The sequence below is a fragment of the Anomaloglossus baeobatrachus genome, chromosome 5 (assembly GCF_048569485.1).
Source record: "Anomaloglossus baeobatrachus isolate aAnoBae1 chromosome 5, aAnoBae1.hap1, whole genome shotgun sequence".
NCBI classification, from domain to species: domain Eukaryota; kingdom Metazoa; phylum Chordata; class Amphibia; order Anura; family Aromobatidae; genus Anomaloglossus; species Anomaloglossus baeobatrachus.
This window is the reverse complement of record NC_134357.1, coordinates 364,813,770-364,840,623: the sequence shown is the minus strand read 5'-3', so window position 1 is coordinate 364,840,623 and position 26,854 is coordinate 364,813,770.

Below are 26,854 nucleotides of genomic sequence, written 5' to 3'. Positions count from 1 at the left end.
ACAGGTGCACTTGTGTGCGTTTTTCACAAACTATTATATAACGCACAAGTGTAGTGTATAATACACGTCAGTCAGCAGTGGCTGATAGTGTCAGACTTCTCAGTAATTGTCGCTCCTAAAAACCTGTTAGGTTCTTATTGCGTCCGTGCTTGCATTTAAAAAGCGCACGTGTGTGCCTGTCGGTGGCAGCGTCAGGCTCCATATTGTCCCTGGATAGAGATGTGCATGAGGGCCTCAAAACATTGTTCCCATTGCAAAGGAGCGGGTCTCCTGTCGTTGTAATGCCCGTTCTGAAAGAATGGGCGAAAAAATTTACCACTGGGGGTATACCTGAAACAACGGCCTAACTATTGTAACGGTCATCATGATGGCGCATGAGGAGAAGGAGGAGCAGTCCAGCGATTAGCCAAAGTCCAGAAGTGTGTACCGATGGGTGAATGGAGGTACATGGCAAATTCCCGTTACAAACGTTAAATTCCGCTCTCATTTGCTGGTGGTGTGGTGAAGTCTGGCCCAATCCAACCCCTGTTCATCTTGATCAGAGTCAGCCTGTCAGCATTTACAGTTGACAGGCGGGTGCGTTTATCTGTAATGATTCCACCTGCGGCACTAAAAACACGCTCTGACAAAACGCTAGCGGCAGGGCAGGCCAGGACTTCCAAGGCGTAGAGAGCCAATTCATGCCACGTGTCCAGCTTGGATACCCATTAATTGTAAGGCACAGAGGAATGTCGGAGTACAGTTGTTTGATCTGCAAGGTACTCCTTGAGCATCTGGGCAAACTTAGGATTTCTTGTGGCACTACCCCGCACCTCAGGGGCTGTGGTATGTGAGGGGCTGAGAAAACTGTCCCACATCTTAAAGACTGTTCCCCTACCTCTGGCAGATTGGACTTGTGCCCCTCTCGGCTGTACGCCTTGGATGTCCACTGATTCCTGACCTATGCCGCTAGCGTTTTGTGAGGGGAATGCTTTGCCTACTTCCGTGACTATGGCCTTCTGGAACTGCTGCATTTTGCCTGACCTCTCCGCCTCGGGAATAAGAGACATAAAGTTCTCCTTTTAGCGTGGGTCTAACAGTGTTACCAACCAGTAATGATTGTCGGCCAAGATGTTCTTAGCGCGAGGGTCACGAGACAGGCAGCTTACCATAAAGTCAGCCATGTGTGCCAGACTCTTAACAGCCATCACTTCAGTATCCTGACCAACACGATGACTGAACATGCTGTCCTCCTCCTCCTCCTCCTCATCATCTACCCTGTCCTCTGGCCAGCCACGCTGAACCGAGGATATGACTGCATGTCATATCCTCAATTTGGCCAGAGAGTTGCTCCATGTCTTCATCCTCCTCCTCGTCATAGTCCTCCACTGCACGTTGTGATGGGACGAGGCTGGGCTGTGTGTTATCACCCACACCCACTACTGTTTCTTGCTCAAACTCATCGCGCTCCGCCTGCAATGCATCATGGTTGTTTTTTGAGCAGAGACCATTTTAGAAGGCAGAGAAGCGGTATGGTGACGCTAATAATGTCGTCATCGCCGCTCACCATCTTGGTGGAGTCCTCAAAGTTTTGGCGGATGGTACTTAGGTCGGACATCCATCTCCACTCCTCAGGTGTTATGTGTGGAGTTTGACCCATTTCCCGACGGCTTAGGTGATGCAGGTACTCAACAACTGCCCTCTTCTGCTCACATATCCTGACCAACATGTGCAGAGTTGAATTCCAATGCGTGGGGACATCACACACCAGTCTGTGAGCCGGAAGATGCAAATGGCGCTGAAAGCCGGCAAGGCCGGCTGAAGCAGTAGGTGACTTTCGAAAATGTGCAGACAGGCGGCGAACGTTTACCAGCAGATCAGACAGCTCTGGGTATGACTTTAGAAACCGCTGAAACACGAGGTTGACCACATGGGCCACGCATGGAACATGTGTCCGCTAGTCTCGCCTCAAAGCCGCCACCAGGTTCCGGCCATTGTCACACACAACCTTTCCTGGCTTTAGGTTCAGAGGTGTGAGCCAGTGATCTGCCTGCTGTTTCAGAGCTGTCCACACCTCTTCTGCATTGTGGGGTTTGTCACCTATGCAGATTAGCTTCAGCACAGCCTGTTGCCGCTTCGCCGAGGCAGTGCTGCAGTGCTTCTGTGTCGCCCTGGACAAGCCAGGGGCCACAGAGCACAACACTTACACACCCCACACTCCCTGCAGGCATATCATAGTCAAAACACAAAATCCTTGTTGCCTTCCCCTGGGGCTGTTGTCCACACCAGGGGGTGGAGCCAGGCGGTTGGTCTCCACCCACCAAGGAGGAGGGAAAATACAGGCAGTGAGAGTTAAGCTAAGGAAGTGGAAGGAGGAAAGTAGTAGAGAGGAGAAAAGTGACAGCAAAGAGCCTGAAGTTGGTCCGGGTGTGTGGCCCGGACAGGACAGCAAGGTTGGCAGGATGTGGTGACCGTCTGCAGTGGAGGCCGATTGGAGTCTGCTGTAAGGACCGTGGATGGATGGTGACCCGGCCGTACCGGACCGGTATACAAAGAGAAGCCAGCACCATTGGCAGGGGCCTTTTGGATCCCGGCAAGGCTTGGTGTCGCCGTGAATTTGCCAAATCCGTTAGTGAAGGGGACCTCAGGGTTTCCAAACAGCCAAGTCCCGATAGAAGGCAACCGTCCAACCGTGAAGGGGAGACACCGCCACCGCCAAGGGCAACCCTCTCCCAGGGCCAGCGCCTGTGGGCAAAAGGGGCTCCTCCGGCCCATATCCAGGTCGGGGAGCGGGTTACCGGTGGGAAACCATCACTACCAACACTGAACTTAGGTGCAGGGAGAGACAGTCATCACTAACCTGCAGGGAGGAACAACCGCAGCCGTCCGAGGGACCCGTCCATCCAGCCACTTGTTTTACCGTGAACTGAGTCATCATCATTGGGCTGAGTGAGTACCTCCGTGCCGTGCGGCACAGCGCTGCCCCTGCGACCCTGCACCTCATCAGGCCCCGCAACCCGCCTGTCATCCATCTCTACCCCATCACCGGGCCCCGGGACAACCAACCCCCCTACCCACGGAGGGGAGAAATAACAACAAAGCTGCTCCCTGTCACAGGCTCCCGGGATCCCTGTCCAGAGCAGCGGTGGTGTCCACACAATCACCACAACCGTGGGTGGCGTCACGGACAATATCCCCAAAACCCAAACGACCCCTTTTCACTCACGGGCGATGAGCGCCGCTCGTGTCCCCGGGATCCGGCCATCGCTCGAGCCACCGAGCAGCAGCAGCCGTAGAGCAGCGGCAGCCGGACCCGAGCAGTGGGAGAGCGCAGCGTCCCCTCCTCCGCCCGCGACACTTCCAGCTTGGGACTGGTGTGGAGGGTAAAGTGGATGAGGATGCGCAGGAGGAGGAGGAGGCTGAGGAGCATGACATTCCGGAGCTGTAGAGTGTGGGTGAAACCCTGACTGAGGTAGGGCCTGCAAAACTTGGTGTGTGAAGGACGTGTTCCGTCCCTCGCTCAGACTGGCTCCCAGCTTCCACAATATTAACCCAGTGTGACATCAACGAGATGTAGCGGCCTTGCCCACATGCACTTGTCCACGTGTCTGTGGTTAGGTGGACTTTGGCTGAAACAGCGTTGTTCAGGGCACGTGTGATGTTTTGTGACACGTGGTTATGCAATGCGGGGACGGTACACCGGGAGAAATAGTGGCGGCTGGGGACCGAGTAACGTGGGACAGCTGCCACCATCAGGTCGCGGAATGCTTCTGTCTCAACCAGCCTAAAAGGCAACTTTTCCAGCGCAAGCAGTCGCGAAATGTTAGCATTTAGAACTGTGGCATGTGGGGCATTGGCAGTGTATTTGCGCCTGCGTTCAAAGGTTTGCTGAATGGATAACTGAACGCTGCGCTGGGAAAAGGACGTGCTTGATGATGGTGTTATTTCTGCGTGGGCAACTGCAGGTGCAGGGCCGGAGGAGGCTTGTTCGTGGGCAGCATGGACAGGGGATTGGCTCGCATGCACAACAAGCGAAGACGTAGCAGTGACATCAGCAAGCATTGCTCCTCGACTCTGTTGTACATCCCACAAAGTCGGGTGCTTGGCTGACATGTGCCTGATCATGCTGGTGGTGGTCAGGCTGCTAGTTTTGGTACCCCTGCTGATGCTGGCACGGCAGGTGTTGCAAATGGCCTTTTTAGAATCATCTGGAGCCAACTTAAAAAACTGCCAGACTCGGGAAGACCTAACATTTGTACAGGCACCTTGTGTCGTGTTGTTCCGGGGAAAAGTTGCCTGACGTCTGCCTGGGGCCACCACCCTGCTTCTTACTGCCTGTTGGGATGCTACGCCTCCCTCCCCCCGTGCACTGCTGTCCTCGCTCTGCATATCCTCCTGCCAGGTTGGGTCAGTTACTGGATCATCCACCACGTCGTCTTCCTCTTCCGCACCCTGCTCCTCCTGACTTCCTGACAATTGTGTCTCATCATCGTCCACCCCTTGTTGAGACACGTTGCCAACTTTGTGAGAACGTGGCTGCTCAAATATTTGGGCATCTGTACATACAATCTCGTCATGGCCCACTTCAACAGGAGCTGGCGAGAGGCCAGAATGTGTGAATGGAAACGTGAACGAACAGCTCTTCCGAGTGTCCAAGTGTGGGATCAGTAATGTCCGTGGACGTGTACTCGGCCTGGTGGTAGGAAGGAGGATCAGGTTCTGAAATGTGCGGTGCAGTATCACGGCTACTGACACTTGACCGTGTGGAAGACAGAGTGTTTGTGGTGGTGCCAATCTGACTGGAAGCATTATCCGCTATCCAACTAACAACCTGTTGACACTGGTCTTGGTTCAAGAGCGGTGTACTGCTGCGGTCCCCAAGAATTTGGGACAGGACGTGCGAGTGAGTAGATGTGGCCCTTTGTTGTGGCGAAATTAGAGCTTGCACACGACCTCGGACTCTGCCTGCACCACCATCACGTCCACTTCCTTGTTCGTTGACAACGCCCTTGCGCATTTTGCAATGCTGTGCTGATGTGTATTCACTAGACTTGTGCGTTATATCCAAGTTTTTGCAAAACGCACACAAGTGCAGCGGAAAGCTGCCACCAACAGGCACACACGTGCGGTTTTTAAATGCAAGCACGGAGGCACTAAGAACCTAACAGGTCTCTATCCAGGAACAACGTGGAGCCTCTCAATTTTTGGCTGCCCTGCCTAAGGGCTATACTACAATAGACCCACTTCCTTACAATGGGCACTTCAGGTTTACAGGCCCTCATGCACGTCTCTATCCAGGGACAACGTGGAGCCTCCCAATTTTTGGCTGCCCTGCCAAAGGGCTATACTACAATAGACCCACTTCCTTACAATGGGCACTTCAGGTTTACAGGCCCTCATGCACGTCTCTATCCAGGGACAACGTGGAGCCTCCCAATTTTTGGCTGCCCTGCCAAAGGGCTATACTACAATAGACCCACTTCCTTACAATGGGCACTTCAGGTTTACAGGCCCTCATGCACGTCTCTATCCAGGGACAACGTGGAGCCTCCCAATTTTTGGCTGCCCTGCCCTGCCACTTCAATTAAAAAAAACTATATAACCATATACTGAGCATGGTAAATAAAAACACCCAAAAGATTTGTGAAATTTTTTTGCCATTTCAATGCACTTGGATTTTATTTTTCCATTTTCCAGTACAACATATGGTAAAATAAATAGAATCATTCTAACGTACAATTTATCCTGCAAAAAAAGTCCTGAGACAGCTATATTGATGGAAAAATAAAAACGTCGGAAGAGGAGGAGGAAAAAGCGAAAACAAAAAAATAGAAAATTGCCCTAGTATAATGGGAGTTAAGATATTTACATAAAGATACTCTACAGCTGCCTGTAATCAATGCATTTATTTCAAGTATTCCCTATTACTTAAATTTGAAGCCACAACACATGAAAATTCTTGCAGTTTAGCAAAGTTTATTTATAAATCAGCATTTAACCAGATTCAAATGTCAGTTTTTTTTCTTGTACCCAAAAAAGCCAAAAAACAGACAACTTTTTGTCATTGTACCAGATCCAATTTTCATCATAGCCTGAATACAAGCCAAGGCAGGGAATGCATTAGCCATTTTGTGGTGAATCTGAATAGTGAGAGGACATCACAGTTCACAGAGGAGAGCTGGCAATTGCAATGATTGATCACAGTGATTTAATTTACAGTTGTGGCCAAACGTTTTGAGACTGAGACAAATTTTGTTTTTCACTAAGTTTGCTGTTTAAAGGGGTTATCCGGCTTCTTTGACTTTTTTTTTTTATTTCCCTATTGGGCTACAGATAGAGACCACTTACCTGCCCTGCTGTCAGCCCCTCTCCCCTGGCTCAGAGCGGTCATGTGACCGCTCCTGCCGCGATTTTGCTGCTTCCGGTCATTTCATGTCAACGTGGGCAGGGCCATGTTGACATGCAAATGTGGAAACAGCATGTCGCCTCCCTGCTGGGCTGTACAGTGTGATGAGCCCCGCCCCCTTCCCTGCACCCTCCCACACATTCCCCGCACCTCTTTTACTCTCCAGTAACCTCCCCCTGCACTGCTGTGGGGTCCGTGACCTGGGGGAGGGGCCTGGCGCGTGGTGTCAGCTCCAGCACCGGGCCCCCTGCTCAGGATCACACATTCAAATGTACCGGCATCACAGATCGCAGATCACCGATGCCGGTACATTTGAAAGTGCTGTTGAGAAGCAGTGCAGCGCTGCTTCTCATCACTGTCCCTCTCGCTGTCTGTGCTCTCTTCAGCACAGCGGTGACGTCACTACCGTGTTGATATGTCCAGAGCACAGACAGCTGGCGAACGTGCAGGAGCGGCGGGGACCGAGGACGGGTGAGTATGTATTCCATATGTGTTCCCTATGGGGGGGTGCGCAGAGCCATATGTGTGCGTTTGCAGAGCCATATGTGTGCGTGTGCAGAGCCATATGTGTGCGTGTGCAGAGCCATATGTGTGCAGAGCCATATGTGTGTGTGTGCAGAGCCATATGTGTGCGTGTGCAAAGCCATATGTGTACGTGTGCGATACAGAGCCATATGTGCGCGGTGCAGAGCCATATGTGTGCGTGTGCAGAGCCATATGTGTGCGTGTGCAGAGCCATATGTGTGCGGTGCAGAGCCATATGTGTGCATGTGCGGTGCAGAGCCCGATGTGGGGCTGTTATTTGCAATGCTGTAGTGATACCAGGTCAGTGCTGGGCAGAATATACTGACATGGAATGTGTGTGCAGGGGGCGGGCAGAGGGTGGGGCTGGACACTGGGGTGGGTGGTGACAGCTCTGACTGAGGTTTTGCACAGGAAGTTATCATGTTTGCTGGATCTGAATGTAAACAAGAAGCTGCCGAGAATAAAGGGATAATTCAAGAGGAACAAAAGTTAGAAAACAAAAAATAACAATGTAGGTGTGATTTATATGACAATACAGCACAGATAAACTCAAAAATTTTTGTTAAGCTAATGTCGGACAACTCCTTTAAGTGTTTTTAGATCTGTTAATCTGTTATTTCTATGTTACAAAAGATAAAAAAAATTTGTTTAAAAGAACTGAAGTCCTCAGTGGTTGATACCTTTTAATGACTAACTGAAAAGATGGTAATAATTGCAAGCTTTCGAGACTACTCAGGTCTCTTCATCAGGCATGGTATAACACAAAATCTGAAGAGTCACATATTTATACACAACAGGACATAGAAAAGTGCAGTAAAAAAAAACAAAAAAAAACAAAACCAAGTTATATAAAACAGAACTATCACTATGGCAGGGGGCAAACTGTTGTGGCCATAAATTTTGCTGCAGTTCATTTATGGCCACAACAGTTTGCCCCCTGCCATAGTGATAGTTCTGTTTTATATAACTTGGTTTTTTTTTTTTGTTTTTTTTTACTGCACTTTTCTATGTCCTGTTGTGTATAAATATGTGACTCTTCAGATTTTGTGTTATACCATGCCTGATGAAGAGACCTGAGTAGTCTCGAAAGCTTGCAATTATTACCATCTTTTCAGTTAGCCATTAAAAGGTATCAACCACTGAGGACTCTCAGTTCTTTTAAACAAATTTTTTTTATCTCTACTGGCTAACACGGTACAAAGATATATTTTACTTGTATGTTACAAAAGAACATTTAGAAGACTCGTAAGTTTTGAAAGTTTTATTGACAAATATATATTTTTCTACAGTGTTGACCCTTATTTTTCCAGCAATGCACTGCTATTTGATTGACAGGTGCAACAGAAATGGAACATGTGGGTCTGATTTTGCTATCTGTTCCCTCCCTTGTCTGCCTATCTGGCCTTCCTTCCCCTGCAGCTGTCATAGATAGTTAATTCTGGCACAGGCAAACAGACAGTGGTGGGAATAGATAGCAACACCCGACCCACATGTTCCCTTCCTGTTACACCTGCCAATCAAATAGCAGTGCATTTCTGGAACTTTACTTGCACGTATTTCTGAAATAAAAGCTCAAATCCCTGAACAGTAGGTATGCTTACATTCAGCATCCTAGACCCAGTATAGCACTGGCTTTACTTTATATATGAAAATCCTGCTGGTTGGTTCCCTTTAATTTACATTAGAATTTTTGTATTGGCCATAGATATACTTATACAAGTTATTCATGTTCCCCCTAAGATGTCTCTTATCAAATCTGAATAAATGTAACTCCTTTAAAGGGAACCTGTTACCAGATTTGTCTCCTATAAGCTGCGGCCACCACCAGTGAACTGTTATATACAGCATTTTAGAATACCTTATATAAGTGCCCAGGCCACTCTCTAAAACATAAAAAAGAGCTTTTATTATACGCAGTCCAGTAAGATGGGCGAAGCTTAACTTTATACTGTGCCTTCATTCTGTTGATCATCGTTCTCCTTCCTTGCTTCATGTGGATGACGCGTCCTATGTCATCCACACAGTGTCCTCCATTGCACTCTTGTTCACGCGCACTTCTCTCTTCAATCTTCTCTTAATTCTACCACCTGCTGCCCACAACTGAAGTTCATATTCCAGATGAGGCCGCAATAAGGCTGTGTAAGATGTCCCATGAGTCCATGGGTCTTTTAATACATAAGAACGTCTTGCTGGCTTTAGAAACCGCTGCTTGCAGTTTGGTGTTATTGGTAAAAATAGAAAAAATGCAATTATTTTATTAATTTTTTTTTCTATATCATTAAAGCACTAGTGATGAGCGAGCATGCTTGTTACTACTCGGTACTCGCACGAGTATCACTGTACTCGGGCTACTCGGCGGGGACCGAGTAATCTCGAGATACTCGTGCTGTACTCGTGGTCTTCATCCCTGCATGTTGGCGCTCTTTTGAGAGCCAGCCCTCATGCAGGGATTGGCTGGCAGACCACTGCAATGCCACAGCCCTGTTAGTTGTGGAATTGCAGTGATTGGCCGGCCTGCACAGCGTGACCGAGCCTTTATACCGGCGGGCACGCTGTGCTCTGCTCACAGCCATCCAGACAGTCAGTGCAGGGAGAGGGTCGCTGCTTCAGGGAAAGGTTTGCGGCCCTTTATAGTTAGTTCCGAAGCAGGGCTGCAAACAGTGTGACCAGAAGTCCTTCTCAGGACATACAATAAGTTGTATACAGGCAGGCAGGGAATAGCCAGGTCGGAGTACAGGAGCAGAGTACTTCTCAGGACTATTGGTGCTATATACAGGCAGGGTATAGCCAGGTCGGAATACAGGCTAGTGACCAGAAGAGTCCTTGTCAGGACTATTGTAGCAGTATACAGGCAGGCAGGCAGGGTATATAGCCATTCCTAGTGGTGACCGTATACCAGCCTTCATCATATCTGGGGCTGGTGTACACAGTCTAAAACAGTCCAGATAGTGTCAGACTTCTCAGTAATTGTCGCTCCTAAAAACCTGGTAGGTTCTTAGTGCGTCCGTGCTTGCATTTAAAAACCGCACGTGTGTGCCTGTCGGTGGCAGCGTACAGGTGCACGTTTTGCACAAACTATTATATAACGCACAAGTCTAGTGAATAATACACGTCAGTCAGCAGTGGCTGATAGTGTCAGACTTCTCAGTAATTGTCGCTCCTAAAAACCTGTTAGGTTCTTATTGCGTCCGTGCTTGCATTTAAAAACCGCACGTGTGTGCCTGTCGGTGGCAGGGTACAGGTGCACTTGTGTGCGTTTTTCACAAACTATTATATAACGCACAAGTGTAGTGTATAATACACGTCAGTCAGCAGTGGCTGATAGTGTCAGACTTCTCAGTAATTGTCGCTCCTAAAAACCTGTTAGGTTCTTATTGCGTCCGTGCTTGCATTTAAAAAGCGCACGTGTGTGCCTGTCGGTGGCAGCGTCAGGCTCCATATTGTCCCTGGATAGAGATGTGCATGAGGGCCTCAAAACATTGTTCCCATTGCAAAGGAGCGGGTCTCTTGTCGTTGTAATGCCCGTTCTGAAAGAATGGGCGAAAAAATTTACCACTGGGGGTATACCTGAAACAACGGCCTAACTATTGTAACGGTCATCATGATGGCGCATGAGGAGAAGGAGGAGCAGTCCAGCGATTAGCCAAAGTCCAGAAGTGTGTACCGATGGGTGAATGGAGGTACATGGCAAATTCCCGTTACAAACGTTAAATTCCGCTCTCATTTGCTGGTGGTGTGGTGAAGTCTGGCCCAATCCAACCCCTGTTCATCTTGATCAGAGTCAGCCTGTCAGCATTTACAGTTGACAGGCGGGTGCGTTTATCTGTAATGATTCCACCTGCGGCACTAAAAACACGCTCTGACAAAACGCTAGCGGCAGGGCAGGCCAGGACTTCCAAGGCGTAGAGAGCCAATTCATGCCACGTGTCCAGCTTGGATACCCATTAATTGTAAGGCACAGAGGAATGTCGGAGTACAGTTGTTTGATCTGCAAGGTACTCCTTGAGCATCTGGGCAAACTTAGGATTTCTTGTGGCACTACCCCGCACCTCAGGGGCTGTGGTATGTGAGGGGCTGAGAAAACTGTCCCACATCTTAAAGACTGTTCCCCTACCTCTGGCAGATTGGACTTGTGCCCCTCTCGGCTGTACGCCTTGGATGTCCACTGATTCCTGACCTATGCCGCTAGCGTTTTGTGAGGGGAATGCTTTGCCTACTTCCGTGACTATGGCCTTCTGGAACTGCTGCATTTTGCCTGACCTCTCCGCCTCGGGAATAAGAGACATAAAGTTCTCCTTTTAGCGTGGGTCTAACAGTGTTACCAACCAGTAATGATTGTCGGCCAAGATGTTCTTAGCGCGAGGGTCACGAGACAGGCAGCTTACCATAAAGTCAGCCATGTGTGCCAGACTCTTAACAGCCATCACTTCAGTATCCTGACCAACACGATGACTGAACATGCTGTCCTCCTCCTCCTCCTCCTCATCATCTACCCTGTCCTCTGGCCAGCCACGCTGAACCGAGGATATGACTGCATGTCATATCCTCAATTTGGCCAGAGAGTTGCTCCATGTCTTCATCCTCCTCCTCGTCATAGTCCTCCACTGCACGTTGTGATGGGACGAGGCTGGGCTGTGTGTTATCACCCACACCCACTACTGTTTCTTGCTCAAACTCATCGCGCTCCGCCTGCAATGCATCATGGTTGTTTTTTGAGCAGAGACCATTTTAGAAGGCAGAGAAGCGGTATGGTGACGCTAATAATGTCGTCATCGCCGCTCACCATCTTGGTGGAGTCCTCAAAGTTTTGGCGGATGGTACTTAGGTCGGACATCCATCTCCACTCCTCAGGTGTTATGTGTGGAGTTTGACCCATTTCCCGACGGCTTAGGTGATGCAGGTACTCAACAACTGCCCTCTTCTGCTCACATATCCTGACCAACATGTGCAGAGTTGAATTCCAATGCGTGGGGACATCACACACCAGTCTGTGAGCCGGAAGATGCAAATGGCGCTGAAAGCCGGCAAGGCCGGCTGAAGCAGTAGGTGACTTTCGAAAATGTGCAGACAGGCGGCGAACGTTTACCAGCAGATCAGACAGCTCTGGGTATGACTTTAGAAACCGCTGAAACACGAGGTTGACCACATGGGCCACGCATGGAACATGTGTCCGCTAGTCTCGCCTCAAAGCCGCCACCAGGTTCCGGCCATTGTCACACACAACCTTTCCTGGCTTTAGGTTCAGAGGTGTGAGCCAGTGATCTGCCTGCTGTTTCAGAGCTGTCCACACCTCTTCTGCATTGTGGGGTTTGTCACCTATGCAGATTAGCTTCAGCACAGCCTGTTGCCGCTTCGCCGAGGCAGTGCTGCAGTGCTTCTGTGTCGCCCTGGACAAGCCAGGGGCCACAGAGCACAACACTTACACACCCCACACTCCCTGCAGGCATATCATAGTCAAAACACAAAATCCTTGTTGCCTTCCCCTGGGGCTGTTGTCCACACCAGGGGGTGGAGCCAGGCGGTTGGTCTCCACCCACCAAGGAGGAGGGAAAATACAGGCAGTGAGAGTTAAGCTAAGGAAGTGGAAGGAGGAAAGTAGTAGAGAGGAGAAAAGTGACAGCAAAGAGCCTGAAGTTGGTCCGGGTGTGTGGCCCGGACAGGACAGCAAGGTTGGCAGGATGTGGTGACCGTCTGCAGTGGAGGCCGATTGGAGTCTGCTGTAAGGACCGTGGATGGATGGTGACCCGGCCGTACCGGACCGGTATACAAAGAGAAGCCAGCACCATTGGCAGGGGCCTTTTGGATCCCGGCAAGGCTTGGTGTCGCCGTGAATTTGCCAAATCCGTTAGTGAAGGGGACCTCAGGGTTTCCAAACAGCCAAGTCCCGATAGAAGGCAACCGTCCAACCGTGAAGGGGAGACACCGCCACCGCCAAGGGCAACCCTCTCCCAGGGCCAGCGCCTGTGGGCAAAAGGGGCTCCTCCGGCCCATATCCAGGTCGGGGAGCGGGTTACCGGTGGGAAACCATCACTACCAACACTGAACTTAGGTGCAGGGAGAGACAGTCATCACTAACCTGCAGGGAGGAACAACCGCAGCCGTCCGAGGGACCCGTCCATCCAGCCACTTGTTTTACCGTGAACTGAGTCATCATCATTGGGCTGAGTGAGTACCTCCGTGCCGTGCGGCACAGCGCTGCCCCTGCGACCCTGCACCTCATCAGGCCCCGCAACCCGCCTGTCATCCATCTCTACCCCATCACCGGGCCCCGGGACAACCAACCCCCCTACCCACGGAGGGGAGAAATAACAACAAAGCTGCTCCCTGTCACAGGCTCCCGGGATCCCTGTCCAGAGCAGCGGTGGTGTCCACACAATCACCACAACCGTGGGTGGCGTCACGGACAATATCCCCAAAACCCAAACGACCCCTTTTCACTCACGGGCGATGAGCGCCGCTCGTGTCCCCGGGATCCGGCCATCGCTCGAGCCACCGAGCAGCAGCAGCCGTAGAGCAGCGGCAGCCGGACCCGAGCAGTGGGAGAGCGCAGCGTCCCCTCCTCCGCCCGCGACACTTCCAGCTTGGGACTGGTGTGGAGGGTAAAGTGGATGAGGATGCGCAGGAGGAGGAGGAGGCTGAGGAGCATGACATTCCGGAGCTGTAGAGTGTGGGTGAAACCCTGACTGAGGTAGGGCCTGCAAAACTTGGTGTGTGAAGGACGTGTTCCGTCCCTCGCTCAGACTGGCTCCCAGCTTCCACAATATTAACCCAGTGTGACATCAACGAGATGTAGCGGCCTTGCCCACATGCACTTGTCCACGTGTCTGTGGTTAGGTGGACTTTGGCTGAAACAGCGTTGTTCAGGGCACGTGTGATGTTTTGTGACACGTGGTTATGCAATGCGGGGACGGTACACCGGGAGAAATAGTGGCGGCTGGGGACCGAGTAACGTGGGACAGCTGCCACCATCAGGTCGCGGAATGCTTCTGTCTCAACCAGCCTAAAAGGCAACTTTTCCAGCGCAAGCAGTCGCGAAATGTTAGCATTTAGAACTGTGGCATGTGGGGCATTGGCAGTGTATTTGCGCCTGCGTTCAAAGGTTTGCTGAATGGATAACTGAACGCTGCGCTGGGAAAAGGACGTGCTTGATGATGGTGTTATTTCTGCGTGGGCAACTGCAGGTGCAGGGCCGGAGGAGGCTTGTTCGTGGGCAGCATGGACAGGGGATTGGCTCGCATGCACAACAAGCGAAGACGTAGCAGTGACATCAGCAAGCATTGCTCCTCGACTCTGTTGTACATCCCACAAAGTCGGGTGCTTGGCTGACATGTGCCTGATCATGCTGGTGGTGGTCAGGCTGCTAGTTTTGGTACCCCTGCTGATGCTGGCACGGCAGGTGTTGCAAATGGCCTTTTTAGAATCATCTGGAGCCAACTTAAAAAACTGCCAGACTCGGGAAGACCTAACATTTGTACAGGCACCTTGTGTCGTGTTGTTCCGGGGAAAAGTTGCCTGACGTCTGCCTGGGGCCACCACCCTGCTTCTTACTGCCTGTTGGGATGCTACGCCTCCCTCCCCCCGTGCACTGCTGTCCTCGCTCTGCATATCCTCCTGCCAGGTTGGGTCAGTTACTGGATCATCCACCACGTCGTCTTCCTCTTCCGCACCCTGCTCCTCCTGACTTCCTGACAATTGTGTCTCATCATCGTCCACCCCTTGTTGAGACACGTTGCCAACTTTGTGAGAACGTGGCTGCTCAAATATTTGGGCATCTGTACATACAATCTCGTCATGGCCCACTTCAACAGGAGCTGGCGAGAGGCCAGAATGTGTGAATGGAAACGTGAACGAACAGCTCTTCCGAGTGTCCAAGTGTGGGATCAGTAATGTCCGTGGACGTGTACTCGGCCTGGTGGTAGGAAGGAGGATCAGGTTCTGAAATGTGCGGTGCAGTATCACGGCTACTGACACTTGACCGTGTGGAAGACAGAGTGTTTGTGGTGGTGCCAATCTGACTGGAAGCATTATCCGCTATCCAACTAACAACCTGTTGACACTGGTCTTGGTTCAAGAGCGGTGTACTGCTGCGGTCCCCAAGAATTTGGGACAGGACGTGCGAGTGAGTAGATGTGGCCCTTTGTTGTGGCGAAATTAGAGCTTGCACACGACCTCGGACTCTGCCTGCACCACCATCACGTCCACTTCCTTGTTCGTTGACAACGCCCTTGCGCATTTTGCAATGCTGTGCTGATGTGTATTCACTAGACTTGTGCGTTATATCCAAGTTTTTGCAAAACGCACACAAGTGCAGCGGAAAGCTGCCACCAACAGGCACACACGTGCGGTTTTTAAATGCAAGCACGGAGGCACTAAGAACCTAACAGGTCTCTATCCAGGAACAACGTGGAGCCTCTCAATTTTTGGCTGCCCTGCCTAAGGGCTATACTACAATAGACCCACTTCCTTACAATGGGCACTTCAGGTTTACAGGCCCTCATGCACGTCTCTATCCAGGGACAACGTGGAGCCTCCCAATTTTTGGCTGCCCTGCCAAAGGGCTATACTACAATAGACCCACTTCCTTACAATGGGCACTTCAGGTTTACAGGCCCTCATGCACGTCTCTATCCAGGGACAACGTGGAGCCTCCCAATTTTTGGCTGCCCTGCCAAAGGGCTATACTACAATAGACCCACTTCCTTACAATGGGCACTTCAGGTTTACAGGCCCTCATGCACGTCTCTATCCAGGGACAACGTGGAGCCTCCCAATTTTTGGCTGCCCTGCCAAAGGGCTATACTACAATAGACCCACTTCCTTACAATGGGCACTTCAGGTTTACAGACCCTCATGCACGTCTCTATCCAGGGACAACGTGGAGCCTCCCAATTTTTGGCTGCCCTGCCTAAGGGCTATACTACAATAGACCCACTTCCTTACAATGGGCACTTCAGGTTTACAAGCCCTCATGCACGTCTCTATCCAGGGACAACGTGGAGCCTCCCAATTTTTGGCTGCCCTGCCAAAGGGCTATACTACAATAGACCCACTTCCTTACAATGGGCACTTCAGGTTTACAGGCCCTCATGCATGTCTCTATCCAGGGACAACGTGGAGCCTCCCAATTTTTGGCTGCCCTGCCAAAGGGCTATACTACAATAGAACCACTTCCTTACAATGGGCACTTCAGGTTTACAGGCCCTCATGCACGTCTCTATCCAGGGACAACGTGGAGCCTCCCAATTTTTGGCTGCCCTGCCAAAGGGCTATACTACAATAGACCCACTTCCTTACAAAGGGCACTTCAGGTTTACAGGCCCTCATGCACATCTCTATCCAGGGACAATGTGGAGCCTCCCAATTTTTGGCTGCCCTGCCAAAGGGCTATACTACAATAGACCCACTTCCTTACAATGGGCACTTCAGGTTTACAGGCCCTTATGCACGTCTCTATCCAGGGACAATGTGGAGCCTCCCAATTTTTGGCTGCCCTGCCAAAGGGCTATACTACAATAGACCCACTTCCTTACAATGGGCACTTCAGGTTTACAGGCCCTCATGCACATCTCTATCCAGGGACAATGTGGAGCCTCCCAATTTTTGGCTGCCCTGCCAAAGGGCTATACTACAATAGACCCACTTCCTTACAATGGGCACTTCAGGTTTACAGGCCCTCATGCACGTCTGTATGCAGGGGCATTGGTGAACCTCACAATTTTGGACTGCCCTGGCAAAGGAAAATACTACAAAGACTCACTTCCTCAAAATGGGCACATTAGACTCAGAGGCCTTTATGTACGTCTCTTCTCAGGGACATCGGAGTGCCACACAATGTTTTACGTAAAATCTTTCATGTATTAGTCTCAAAAAGTAACATACATTAGCTCTATCTCACTATTGGGTATGTGCCCTTAACATTTCCGCCATGAAAATTCATTTTGGTGTCATTTTTGAAGGTTTTCTGGTGAGTCCGTAAAAATGGCATAAAACGCGGACAAAATTGTTCACAGCTGTGACTTTTGAGTGATAAATGCTTCAAGGGGTCTTCCCCATGCTGTTGCCATGTCATTTGAGCACTCTTCTGAGACTTTTGTGACATTTTTAGGGTTTCTACATGCTGCCGGGGGTCATTTCACAAAAATACTCGGGTCTCCCATAGGATAACATTGGGCTCGGTGCTCGGGCAGAGTACACGAGTATCTTGGGATGCTCAGCCCGAGCCTCGAGCACCCGAGCTTTTTAGTACTCGCTCATCACTATAAAGCACCATGCCAGCATTTTTTTTTTATTTCACTGCTGGAGTGGTGCTTTAAGGCTATGTCCGCACGTTGCGTCGGAGTACCTGCAGTTTATTCTGCACGTTTTCCTTCCCTTGGTTTTTGACCAAATGGCTTTTGACAATTTTTTAGCGCTAAAAACGCATGCGTTTTTACCGCGTTTTTAGTGCGTTTTTAGCGCTTTTTACCTGCGTTTTCACCTGCGTTTCTGCAGATGCGTTTTTGAGATCAAGACACTGATAAATAAAGTTGAATTAGTCAAAAAGAATGAAAAAAGAGAAAAAAAGTATAAAATTAACTTTTAATAAAATTATATGGGAAATTAACAATTTTAATGTAATAATAGTGGTTATGCACATTTTAACAGAAAAATAGCTAAAGTTTATTATTTATTTACATTTAAATTTTCGGTTATTGTGTGTGTGTAAAGGAACATTAGAACCCATTAATTTTTGGCCAGAAAAGCATGCGTTTTTGGAGACAAAAACACAGTTGAAAAGCAGGTAAAAAGCATGAAAAACGCAGGAATTGTGATTTTGGTTGCTTTTTGCCATTTCTCATTGACTCCAATGTTAAGGAAACGCTGCAGAAATGGCAAAAACAACTGACATGCTGCTTCTTTTTCAGCATGGTTTTTGACCACAAATATGCAAATTAAACGCTGCAGAAAAAAAAGCAAAGTGCAGACAGGATTTCTGCTTTTCCCATAGACTTTGCTGGAAATAAAAAACGCATGCGTTTTTGCCCAAAAACGCTGCTGCCAAAAACGCTGCAGAAACGCGGTAAAAAACGCAACGTGCGAACATAGCCTAAGGCTATGTTAATTTCCCATATAATTTTATTAAAAGTTAATTTTATACTTTTTTTCTCTTTTTTCATTCTTTTTGACTAATTCAACTTTATTTATCAGTGTCTTGATCTCAAAAACGCATCTGCAGAAACGCAGGTGAAAACGCAGGTAAAAAGCGCTAAAAACGCGGTAAAAACGCATGCGTTTTTAGCGCTAAAAAATTGTCAAAAGCCATTTGGTCAAAAACCAAGGGAAGGAAAACGTGCAGAATAAACTGCAGGTACTCCGACGCAACGTGCGGACATAGCCTTATTCTTAGTCTGCCCTTTCTCTTATACTCACCTTCTGGAGTCTTTATCTTGTTTTAGCATCACTCTGATTGGTCTCAGGCACTTTGTGACCTACCCTAGTGTTTCATGGTGCGAGCGGGCGTCTCAACTCAATACAAGTTTATGAGAGGCTCGTTCTGGCTTTCAGTGACTTGTATTGAAACTTGTGAAATAACTTTTGACCTCCAGGCCAGTCAGAAGATGCAAACACAAGTTGGTGCTGTGGGACTGAAGGGACGCTGAGAAAAAGTGAAGACAGCAAAGGTTAAGTATTAGGCTATGTCCGCACGTTGCTTTTTACCTGCTTGCTGCTTTTTCAACTGCAGCGTTTAATGCCAAAATGGTTGTGTTCTGCTTTTCAAGCAAAGTCTATGGGAATTTGGGTTTCTTGTGCCCACTATGCAGTTCAAACTGCAGCCTTTTTGTTGCAGAACTTTGGTCAAAAACTCAGCTTTGCAGTGCAAAACCCAAATGGCAAAAACAATTGACATGTCCAGCTGAGGGAGTATTCTCCGGTCGTGATGTCTGTATTACCAAAACCCTTATCCTAAAAATAAACACACGGACTGCATGCGACTTGGTTCAAAATGGCCACAGCAGCCTTTATTACCTATTGTTCACAAACTAAGCACCTTAGGGACGCCGTCCAACGGGCGACCCAGGACAACAACACACAGATAACAATAGACAATGCCAATTACATGACCCTCCCGGGGGCAGGCCCAGTCCATAACTACTACTCCCCTTGCCCCTGGCCGCAACACACCGACCCAGAGACGAGGTGCCAATCACCCACGGATTGACACCCCCACACTTTGGCAGAACCCCGTGCCTGCCACATCCCGGAACTCCCGGAACCGAGAGCCACCATACCCAGACAATGACTCCCGGTCCAGTTACCAGTCACTTCCAACCTCTGGACCAGACCTACCCCCCCGCTGCTGTGACAAATAGCATCCCAACATCCCAAACCACGTCCCCCAGATGACAACACAAAAAGGGAGGGTGGGCGGGGATCTCTTGGCGTCCGGAAGAAGAAGAGGAGGTAACCCCCTCCTCTCCCAGACTAACCCTTTCCCTACTCCTCCTCTTCCTCCCATTCTAAAACCACCCCTTAATGCCATATTAGGCCTGCCTACCAAACTGTCCCTATTAACCCCATCACTCCCTAACTCCCCCTTGGTCATGTCGCCCCTCCTCCCCAAGGGGGGATCCATGGCTTTCTTGACCAGCTGAGGGAGTATTCTCCGGTCGTGATGTCTGTATTACCAAAACCCTTATCCTAAAAATAAACACACGGACTGCATGCGACTTGGTTCAAAATGGTCACAGCAGCCTTTATTGCCTATTGTTCACAAACTAAGCACCTTAGGGACGCCGTCCAACGGGCGACCCAGGACAACAACACACAGATAACAATAGACAATGCCAATTACCTGACCCTCCCAGGGGCAGGCCCAGTCCATAACTACTACTCCCCTTGCCCTTGGCCGCAACACACCGACCCAGAGACGAGGTGCCAATCACCCACGGATTGACACCCCCACACTTTGGCAGAACCCCGTGCCTGCCACATCCCGGAACTGAGAGCCACCATACCCAGACAATGACTCCCGGTCCAGTTACCAGTCACTTCCAACCTCTGGACCAGACCTACCCCCCCGCCACAGGACAGACCACGTGACACCTTACGTGGCCTGGACCCGCCACACACCAAAAGCTCGCTCAACACCATCCTGCAGGCCCAATGCCCATAAATCCACTCCAATGTCGCTGAGGTGCACTCCGTCACCCCTCCGAAACCGCCAATCTGCCGGCTCCAACTCCCTGTGCCTCACCACAATCCCACCGTTCCTGGTCACAAACCTGGAAACCACCCGATTCACCTGGGCCCTGGCCTTATTGACCTTTTCCACCGACCGAGCCCCCCTCCACGACAACCTGGTCACTATGTCTGACCACACGACAATCAAACCCGGGTACTGCTTCCACAACCGCAGCAAGTCGATCTTTATATCCCGGATCAGATCCCGTGACGCCCGGACTCCCAGATCATCACCTCCCACGTGTAATACCAGCACATCCGGAGGCCGGTCAACCTTACAATAACGACCAAATTCTGGGACCACCCTGCCCCACTCCATGCCCCGAACACCGATCCACCGAACAGTCGCCTGCCCACGATCCAGCCCTAGCTGCCGACCATTCGGGCGAACCGCCGCCCGCCGAGCACCCCAAAACACGAAGGAATGCCCCAGAATGCAGATTAGGCACATCCCTACAACAAAGAAAGACAAACGTAAACAGAAATTAAAACCAATAACATCACCACCATCAACGCCTCTCAGAAAACCCATTCTACCTCCGTCCTCTAACACTTGTACATTACCCCCTCTTTTTTTTTTTTATATATATATAAACCACTTCCAAACCGCCAGACCACCTGTACCTAGACCAAAGTTACCATAATGCTACAACAACTGCGGCCTCACGTACCGCCGAAAACAAGAAGATTCCCATCTACCAATACGCTTTACCACCTCATCTCCAAGCCCCCAACGAGCGGCCTCCTTAGCTGCCCCTATCCGAAAGGAATGCGACCCGAAATCCTCCGGGCGCTCCCCCACGTTTCGCAAACTTCGCCGCAGAACCGCTACAAGCTGGAACCTTGATAAAAAAGACCCATCCACGTGCCGCAAAAACGGGCCCGGTAAACCCCCCCCCCCCTTACGGCCATGAATTGCTCCACCAAACGTACTGGGCACAACTCCTCCCCCGGGACCGCATATAACACCACCAACCTACCACGGCCCAGCTGATCCGTTTTCGACCGACTAATCCGGCACTCCACCTGATCACCGCCCACTCGCACATCCTAAAGCAGCAACCCGCCGCCTGTCACCCTTGACGGGCTTACCAACTCACCGATCCGGAAAGCCCCATAAAAAGCAAGACCAAAAGCCGTTGTAAGCAAAACAGTCTTGTAAACCGACTCACAAATGCCACTCAGGTCCCCCACCAACCGCCTCAACAAACCAAACGATACGGGACGCCTCTTGTCCCTCTCCCGCACACTGCTGCGGAACCCCCGCAAGGCCCGTCGAACCCGAAAATCCTGCGAAACATCTTGTTCCCCTCTCAGTTTTAACCAAAATGCCACCGCCGCCACCCGATGTGCCACGGCCGACGCTGATCGCCCGGCCGAGAAATCCACACTCACCAACGCCAGTAATGCCACCAAGTAATCCACGCTTACCCCATCAAACATCTGATCCAGCAACTCCTCCCATTCAGCCCACACCTTAGCATATCGGCACCAAGTCACCTCAGTCACCGAATTCCGAATCAATTCTGAGATCACCGCCTCACCAGATTCCATAAATCCACGGGACACTCCACTCCGACTTCGTCCGCCCAAGGCAGTAGCGCCCGAAACCTGCTGAACTGAAAACGAGACAAAGCGTCAGCCACCCCATTGTCAACTCCCGGAACGTGCTTTGCCACCACCTGTACATTCAGCTGCAGACATCTCAACACTAAATGCCGCAAAAACACCACCACTGGCTCCGACTTAGCAGACAAGTTGTTAATAGCAAACACCACTGCCTGGTTATCACAATGGAAGCAAACCTTCCTCCCGGCAAAACGCGACCCCCACAGCTCCACTGCTACCACGATAGGAAATAGCTCCAACAGAGCCAAATTCCTGACCAAACCGCTCTCCCGCCACGCCTGTGGCCACCGACCCACACACCAGTGACCTCGAAACACGGCCCCAAACCCTGCCGACCCAGCCGCATCGGTGAACAGCTGTAACGCCCCGTTAGACGCCACCTTCTCCATCACCAGGGCCCGGCCATTGAAACACTGCAAAAATTGATCCCATACCAAAAGATCGTCCTTGATCGCCTTCGTGATTCGCACGAAATGTGTCGGCGACCGCACACCTGCCGTCACCGTTGCCAAACGTCTCGCAAAAACTCTCCCCGTCGGCATAATCCTGCAAGCGAAATTCAATTTCCCAAGCAAGGACTGCACCACCTTAAGCCGCACCTTCTTTGCCGCTTTCACCCCTGCCACCGCGGCCCTCAAATCACGAACCTTCTCCTCCGGCAACCTACATTCCATGGCAATAGAATCAATCTCAATCCCCAAAAAACGCATCACAGGCGCCGGGCCTTCCATCTTATCGGGAGCCAAGGGAATTCCGAAGCTGCCCGCGACTTTCTGCAACGCAAATAACAACCCCGCACAAACCATTGAACCCGCCGGCCCAACACAAAGAAAATCTTCCAAATAGTGAATAATGGACGTAAGCCCAGACACATCCCGAACCACCCACTCTACAAACGAACTAAACGCCTCAAAATATGAACACGAAATTGAACAACCCATTGGCAAACAGCGATCAACATAATAACTGCCATCCCACCAGCAACCTAACAAATGCTGACTATCTGGATGAACCGGTAACAACCGAAACGCCGCTTCCACATCAGCCTTTGCCATCAACGCCCCCCGACCCGCTGCCCTGACCAGGTCCAACGCCTTGTCGTACGACACATAATATACCGCCGCTAACTCCGGTGCAATGCCATCATTCACCGATAACCCCTCTGGGTAAGACAAATGATGAATAAGCCGAAATTTGTTCAGCTCTTTCTTTGGCACAACCCCCAACGGCGAAACCACCAACTTCGAACACGGCGGGGCGTCATTCTGCCCAAAACCACCTCCTTTCTCAGCTTCTCATCCACCACATCCGCATGATCCCGAGCAGAACGTAAATTACGGTACGGCGGGGGCGATGGACTAACAGCCGACGGGATACGGAAACCGTCAGAAAAACCAAACCATAACAACGCCGCTGCCTCGCCGTCCGGATACCTATTTAAAAAGGGGGCCATCGCTTCTACCTTCACCGGCGTCATCCCTTTTTCCAACCCCGTCACCCGCTTTTCCTTCCCCCTTTTTAAAACACTTGGACAGGCTATGTCCTCCCCAACAACCTGAGCATTCATGCTTAAAGCGGCATGCCGCTCCAAACCTGCACTGCCCCTCATTATATTGCCAACAGAAACCTTTTTTCTGACTTGCCGGGGACCCGGCCCCCGGTCCCCCGGCACCCCCCGAAAGGGCTGAGTCGGTGCCGACATCAGTCGCATCCATAAGGAAATATCCTTATGGTCCCATCGCATATCCGGCCGCAACGCCTTCCGCTGCCGGAATTGCTCGTCGTAACACAGCCACGCCAGCCCGCCATAAACCCGATAAGCCTCCCCTATCGCATCCATGTAACCAAACAAGGCCGAACAATGCTCCGACTCCTTTTCCCCGACCATGCCCGCCAAAATCGCAAACGCTTGCAACCAGTTTGCAAAAGTCCGAGGAATAAGCCTATAACGGCGCTTTTCCTCCTCGTCCTTCTCCTTTTTGGATTCGCTCGGCTTAACCCTATCCAGATTAAATTTCTCCAGGGGAAGCAGAGAAAAAATCTCCACATATTCCCCTTTCCAAATTTTTTCCCACACCTCCTTCTTTAAATGAGCCCCCAGCGGGCCCTCAAAACAAACATAAACTTCGCTTTTAGCCCTATCATCTAGGCGCACCACCTCATCCTCCTTCTCCTTTTCTTTTTCCTTTGCCCCCTCCGCCGCACTCCCCCCTTCACCCCCCCTTCCGCCGCACCCGCTCCGTTGCCCCCTCCCACCGGCGCCGCCCCCCGACCTGTCGTCCCCACCCACTCCGCCGCCGGCGCCTGGGTCGCCTCCCCCGCAGCCCCGGCAACCGCCTCCAACCCCTGCAACAGCCCCAACAACTGGCTCCACACTGCTGCTCCGCCGGGCGCTGCCATGTTCACAGCTACCCTCCCGCCCCCGACACTCCCCGCCAGCGCAGCCCCTGCCGCCTCTGCGGCCATCTCACCCAACCGCGGCTCAGTGTCCCCCGATACCGCCGCCTCGCTGTCCTCCGTCTGCCGTCCATCCGACTCATCCGACAGCACGACCTCCTCATCCTTGCTGCTGACATCTTCTTCCATCCGACACCCGGGGGGCGCCGCCGCGGCACCCCACCCACCACGGCCGCCAGACCGGGCCGCCCCAGGGCAGAGCCGTCCCCGCTCCGTCTCTTGCCCTGGGGCGACAGCCCAGGAGACCGTCCTGTCCCCCGCGCCGGCACCCCAGGCCTCGACCTCTTGCGCCCGCGCCCACCCCCTCGCCGACTGCCAGGGGACTCTGGACGCGGACGGATAGACGCCCGGCTCTGGATCCCAGCCGTCGCCGCCTCTGGCCCTCCTGGGCCGCTGCAGGCCTCCTGCCGCTGGGTCCTCCCGCTCCCACGGGACACCGCCACATCCGGGGGCTGCACAGCGGTCCTGAGTGACCGGGCGGTCGCCGCATGGCTCACGCCGTCACCCCTGCTCACTGCCGCGCCAGGGTCAGGCACCACAGACCTCCCCCTGGCGCTGGACCTACCGCCACCTGCAGCCCCTCGGTCCCCCCGCCGACTGCAGGGGGAACTGCTGGCCTCCATCCCTCGCCGAGCGCGCTCCCGACCTGGAGCCGTTGCTGTCACTGTAAATCCAGCCCGGAGGCCGGGACCGGAAGTAGGCCCCGCGCTGGCCACTCCCACCTCCCGACCACCGCGGTTGGAACGCAGATTCCTCCCGCTGCTGCTGGGAGCAGCAGCCAGACTCCGCTGCTGCTCGGCCCGCTGCGAAGGGTCCCTGGAGGGGCTCTGGCATCTCCTCCTCGCTCCCCCCGCACCCGAGGAATACCTGCGGAGGGGCCGCGACTGGCGCACACCACGGCTGGGGGAGCGAGGGGCAAGCGCCGACGGGTTAACCCCGGTTGCCCTGATGTGGGTCTGCACTGCCAGGGGCCCGTGCGCTGCAATGGCTGCTGCAATCAGGCGCTGGAGTTCCTGGAGATCAGCCATGGTGGTCCTCGTGCTGCTGATCTCTTGGCGTCCGGAAGAAGAAGAGGAGGTAACCCCCTCCTCTCCCAGACTAACCCTTTCCCTACTCCTCCTCTTCCTCCCAAGCTAAAACAACCCCTTAATGCCATATTAGGCCTGCCTACCAAACTGTCCCTATTAACCCCATCACTCCCTAACTCACCCTTGGTCATGTCGCCCCTCCTCCCCAAGGGGGGATCCATGGCTTTCTTGTCAATTGTTTTTGCCATTTGGGTTTTGCACTCCAAAGCTGAGTTTTTGACCAAAGTTCTGCAACAAAAAGGCTGCAGTTTGAACTGCATAGTGCGGACAAGAAACCCAAATTCCCATAGACTATGCTTGAAAAGCAGAACATAACCATTTTGGCATTAAACGCTGCAGTTGAAAAAGCAGCAAAAAAGCAGGTAAAAAGCAACGTGCGGACATAGCCTAAGATCGGGGGCAGGGGATTTAGATTTAAAGTACCACTCTAGTGCTAACCCTCGCAAAAAAGATGCTGGCGTGGTGCTTTAATAAATAAGATGAATAATAGTTCACCCCACACTGAACCTTAGGATATACTACTCTTAACCTCAGACCATTGAGAGCAGCAGTCATTCACCACAACTGTCTGGTGCATACATGCAGTCACGTGCCGACTAGACATGCGAGGTCTTGTTCAATACAAATTAATTGTTTGAGGCTGGACATGTCTAGTCGGAATATGGCAAGAAGTATGCAAATTGAACACTTGAGTTATGTGCTCTCGGAGTTAGAGAGTTCTGACAGCGCACACATTGTACGCTGTGAGGATTCATACATTTGCAGTCACATAGAGTGACTGCAATCTCGCACCCTGAAGGGGGCTTTACACGCTACGAATGCGAAGTCGTTGGGGTCACGGATTTTGTGACGCACATCTGGCCGCATTAGCAATGCCGTTGCGTGTGACACCTGTGAGCGATTTTGCATTGTCGCAAAAACATGCAAAATCGCTCATCGGTGACATGAGGGTCCATTCTCAAATATCGTTACTGCAGCAGTAACGAAGTTGTTCCTCGTTCCTGCGGCAGCACATATCGCTCCGTGTGACACCACAGGAACTCTCCTTACCTGCCTCCCAGCTGCTATGCGGAAGGAAGGAGGTGGGCGGGATGTTACGTCCCGCTCATCTCCACTCCTCTGCTTCTATTGGGATTGGGCGGCGGTTCAGTGACGCAGCTGTGACGTCACTGTGATGCTGAGCGAACCGCCCCCTTAGAAAGGAGGCGGTTCGCTGGTCACAGCGACGTCGCCAGGCTGGTAAGTACATATGACGGGTCTGGGCAATGTTGTGCGACACGGGCAGCGATTTGCCCGTGTCGCACAACAGATGGGGGCGGGTATCCACGCTAGCGATATCGGTACTGATATCGCAGCGTGTAAAGCGGCCTTAAGCCTAGAAATCCCCTTTAATCCCTTCTCAACACTGGACATTCTGGTATGTCCTATTTTGCAGTGTGTTCCTGCAAATGGACGTACTGGCATGTCTTGGCGATTATGAGTGCACAGGAGTTGTGGCCATATGATTGTTGCTGGGAGCTCAGTTTAAGTGATAACCTGTCACAGCCAG